Here is a 5,272-nt window from a genome sequence, read left to right as displayed (position 1 = left end):
GTAATTAGGCAATTTATTGTATAATGATGGTTTGTTCTGTAGACATTCGAAATAATATATAACCTAAAGGGGCTAATAATATTGACCTTGAAAAAATTAAAACTGCTTTTATTCTGGCCAAAATAAAACAAATAAAATTTTCTCCAGAAGAAAAAATATTATCAGACATACTGTGAAAATTTCCCTGCTCTGTTAAACATCACTTGGCAAATATTTAAAAAAGAAAATAATTCAAAGGGGGGTAATAATTCTGACTTCAACTGTATGCTTGACTGCTTCTGGCAGTTTGAAAATACAAATATTATTTAGGTAGGCCACTATGCCATTATTTATTTTCGCTGATCACTGCGTGCGAAACAGTCACCAAACAATAAGAGTGATTGTAAACCTGAGAAAGCTGATTGGTCAAAAAAGTGACTACCTTTATGTGCGTGCACACAATACACACAGCTTTGCTCTGCTGTTTTTCACTCAGGCTCATACACATTCTCTCTCACACAAATACTCAGGTATTTCCCACGCAAAAGTTAAAGCCGGATCAGTTAAAATAAATACCATAAGCTAAACACGAATATCTGACATTTCCTGGAACAGGTTCTGGCAAGATCCAGCTAAAATTAAGCACTGATTCTATTGAAATCTTAGAATTAAGCTCTCGTTCGTCCTGTTATGATGTCGTTATCATATAAATCTGATATTTTTTGTAATATAGCCTATATCTGTGTATAAGTTGCTAAACTGCCTGCAAGCGGCACAGTGAACACCTGATAGGCCAGAAACCCAAGTCTATGTAAAGGGTTAATGTTGCAAACTGATGATCAAGTGTAAATATTACAAGTTTTTACCTCTTCCCAACAGGGAAAACCACCAACAGGTTGTTTTCACATGACATCATTGATGACATGCAAGACTCAGGTGGAGGGCAGGAAGTGATTCTTCTAGATAGGAATCGCTAAAGAACATCAGAATGTTTCTGTTTTATGTTGTTTATAATAGTTTAAATCGGCCAAAATAAGAGAAGCCGAACAGCTTTTATAAAACTCCAAAGTTTTTGCTCATAAAGGGGGAAAAGTTGAAGAAACTGGCTGAAAAACGGAAGAAAAGGAAGCATGTAATAAACATTCAATCAATATATTCATGTGTACAAATTTTTTTAAACACGATAATTCATTTGACAGCACTACTAATTATCATATACAAGCCTAGCTATGTGTGTTATATGTTAACGTGTTATATAAAATCAGACACAAACACCAGCACACATACAAAATCCAGGAGAATATAAATAACGTACCCTGCCATGTAATCGCTGCAATGAAATCTCCGTCTTGTTTTCCAATAATCCATGTCTTTACTGGCGTTTCGGCAGAATAAACAACGGTAACGCGAACATTGAGATGCGCCGCAACGTTGAGTGATTGATGGTAAGTTCATCGACCGAACAAAATAGAAATGCAACTGAAAACTAGACTTGTGGAGCACTTTTTACCACTAAAAATATATAATGATGATGATGATAATAATAATGTAGCATCCACGCTTTTATGTGCTTTCATCTGTTTTTGTTTTGTGTATATGTCTGGAAGATATAACGTTATCCGCATGGGAAAAACTATAGTCATTTATAATATGTTTTTGAAACACATTATAGTAAAGTGTATAATGTATAGTAGCTCTGTGTTACGAATGCTACAGAATACTGGTAAACTCTAATAAATACTGTAATGTTAGTGTAAACTGTGGTGCACAATTAAAATGTTGCAATATTTGGCGCCAGTGGTGTAGTGGTTAGTTCGTTGACACATGCAGTTTGATTTCCGCCTTGTGGTCCTATGCCGATCCTTCCCCTCTCTCTGCTCCCCATGCTTTCCTGTCAATAATATCTTTTGTCCTACATATTAAAGGTGAAAACCCTGAAAAAATTATTATATAAAATGTAGCATATTGCATTATTTGTTTATCACTACAGTTGTGTTATAACCAGATAATTACTACGAGAGTTTAATTCAAGCATGCTTTAAAACACTATAGTCCTTACTATAATTTTTTTTCATGTAATAGCTTACAGTAGCTATCCATCGCCTCGATGACATGCAAATATATGTTGGTTCAGTGAAAAACTCGGTCCTCTTCATGATATAAGAATCATGCCCAAGATATGTGCTTATTTTCTATTTACAGTTGAAGTCAGATTATTAGCCCCCCTTTGAATTTTTTTTTCTTTTTTTAATATTTCCCAAATGATGTTTAACTGAGCGAGGAAATTTTCACAGTATGTCTGATAATATTTTTTCTTCTGGAGGAAGTCATATTTGTTTTATTTCGGCTAGAATAAAAGCAGTTTTAAATTTTTTAAATTACAGTTTAAGGTCAATATTATTAGCCCCTTTAAGATATATTTGTTTTCTATAGTCTACAGCAGTGTTTCCCAACCCTGTTCCTGAAGGCACACCAACAGTCCACATTTTCAACCTCTCCCTAATCAAACACACCTGAATCAACTCATCAGAACATCAGAAGAGACTCCAACACCTGAAGGTAATGGGTCAGATAACGGCGACATCCAAAATATGTACTGTTGGTGTGCCTCCAGGAACAGGGTCGGGAAACACTGGTCTACAGAACAAACCATCATTATACAATAACTTGCCTAATTACCCTAACCTGTCTCGTTAACCTAATTAACCTAGTTAAGCCTTTAAATGTCACTTTAAGCTGTATAGAAGTATCTTGAACAATATCTAGTCAAATATTATTTACTGTCATCATGGCAACGATAAAATAAATCAGTTATTAGAAATGAGTTATTAAAACTATTATGATTAGAAATGTGCTGAAAAAAATATTCTCATTGTTAAACAGAAATTGGGGGAAAAATAAATACGGAGGGGCTAATAATTCAGGGGGCTAATAATACTGTCTTCAACTGTATTTGTCCTTTGAAATATGATATAAATTACAAAAATAAGGACTTTCCCCAATGTTTCCCATTTAGTTTTTTACTTCCTGCCCTCCATCTAAATTTCGCACGTCACCAGAACCACGTGATTGAAAACAACCTATAATCAAGAATGCATGATTATTCAGGGTTCTTGCACCATTTTAAAAGTTAAATGTAATGCTTATTAAGCCATTTTTAAGACCTCAACAAATATAATTTCAGCATTTCTTTGGAATAGGCTACTCAACTTAATGTCCTCGTTCAATTTAAATAAATTGTGCCTCACAGCTCTTTTGCCGTTTTTCATGAATGAGTCGTTTATATGTGTTAACATTAGTTATTCATAACATGGGCTATAGGCCACTTGGAAGTTGAAACAAAAAAAAGTCCTCTGTAAAATCTTAACATCTCAGCACTCTAAATAGGCCTGGGTACATACACTTAGCCTTTAAATTGGCCAACACACCAATAAATATAAGTCTTTCTTAACAAATTAAATTAAAATAAATGATAAATGATGACAGTATTTGGCAATAATGAAATTAAGATAAAGGCTCTGTGGGATTTGTTTAGCCGCTTCTCTTCACAATCTGCATTAAGGTGAGGGAGAAGCTGAATAATAAAAGATTAATGCCAACATTAGCCTATATACTCTGTCTACATTATGATTTTATGGTTTAATTTTAATATTAAGTTATGATTTGAAAATTCTTTAACGTTACTCATCATGAATAGACTACGTGTTTTTGTGGAGGAACATTATTGAATCCACTGTAAATGGCTTTAGCGCAGTCCTGCGCTCACTGAGCAGCACTGAACACCTTTTCACTGCTGCTACTGGCCGGGATGCACTACTGATCTGGCTAATATGCTGAGCTAGTGTGTTTCCCATACTGATAAACTTCCAGTGACCTGTTATTGTTAGTTTTTTCCATTTTATACGGTTCATTTCACAGCATCGATGTTGTAATGTAATTCAAATACAATCAGTTAAACAGACTTTGGCATTCATTTAGTTGCTCAAGCGTAAAACGAGACAAAAAGCCGTTTACTCGCACGCGACCACTAGAAACGGCAGGCTAGCGCAGAAGCTCCATTGTATATACTGGGGTAAAATAAATGTTCATATTATAAAGACATGGCGGGAAAAATGTAAGTTAATGCAGTACTTCTTGTACAATCTGAGACGCACTTTATATCGTATATCACTCAGCCAGTGGAGATCGCCGGTTTTTAAAGAAAACAGACCTTAAATGTGCCGATTTTGCATTGGCATACACTTCACCGGAAACGATTAACCCAGGTTACTGGCAAATTAAAAGTCCTATTAGCATGCTTCGGCATATACCCCATTTAGCATGTTTTGGGTAGGATTGTTTGTCCATCTTCCACCAGTCAAGAACATTCATTTTATTTTACATGACATCGGTTTCAGTGTAGCGAGTGACCTCGTCATCTTCCCTGTCAGCTCGCTGTAAATTGCTGTTTAGCGCTCTACCGTAATTCATAGTGTATGAGCGACCGCCGAAATACCTTAGCGGCTAGAATGACTGTTCTTATTGAACTAGCAGCTGGCCTGACCGCAGTCTAAAAACCGCTCTTTTTGACTTCTCCATCAACATTTGTTTCACCTTTGCAGAGATGCATTTTAATGTTGTAACAAATGATTTGATTACTTCCTCACGCTAATCGAAATGCTTCACATGACTGTTCATTTACTGCACAAGCCCAAGCCCAGCCCAACCCCGTCTAAAATTATAAAAGTCCGAACCCACCCGAACCTGTCGGTTCAAAGAACGTCAGCTCTAGGCTGAACTAGTAACATTGTTAGGTCGAGCTGCAAACATAGCAGGGATTAACCTGGACCCGCTATGACTAGCTGCTGGTGTTTTCCTCCTTTCATGTGCGACTCGGCGGCTTTGAGCCCCATGGTCCCTAACAAAAAGGTCTTTTTGCAGAATTTACACATTGCCACGTCGTTAAATATACACTTTGCCATCTTTGCATTTTGAACCTCACCTCGACAACCGCGTAATGATAGCACGCAGGTGCAGACCGACGTAAGCGTCTGTAGCCGACCTACCGTAATAAGCTAATAAATCACGGAGACTGACTTTCTCTCCTGTTTCACACATACTAAATTAATCAGCTATTAAATGTTTTGTTGGACCACTGTGCTTCCCCATCGTCATTAAGCACACCGGCTGAAAATCTAATATCTACAGCCACTTTACGGTAAATTTAAGACTATTTAAGACCTTAATTTCACGGATTTTAACTTAAGACATTTTAAGACTTTTTAAGGACCCGCGAGAACCCTGTTATTTGGTG

The 5,272-nt window shown here is 36.4% G+C and overlaps 1 protein-coding gene across 1 annotated transcript in view; it reads right to left on the bottom strand.

The window, feature by feature from the left end:
* Positions 1-897: 897 nt before the first annotated feature.
* LOC130241491 (NADPH oxidase 4) overlaps positions 898-5,272 on the bottom strand; it is a 62,055-nt gene continuing 57,680 nt past the window's right edge. The window contains exon 18 of the mRNA XM_056473293.1: positions 898-5,272. This exon is cut by the window's right edge and continues 388 nt beyond it. The gene's annotated coding sequence lies outside the window, so the exon portion shown is untranslated.

This window comes from Danio aesculapii, chromosome 15 (assembly GCF_903798145.1).
Source record: "Danio aesculapii chromosome 15, fDanAes4.1, whole genome shotgun sequence".
NCBI lineage: Eukaryota > Metazoa > Chordata > Actinopteri > Cypriniformes > Danionidae > Danio > Danio aesculapii.
The sequence above is the reverse complement of the archived record's forward strand: the minus strand, read 5'-3'. Positions and strand labels throughout refer to the sequence as shown.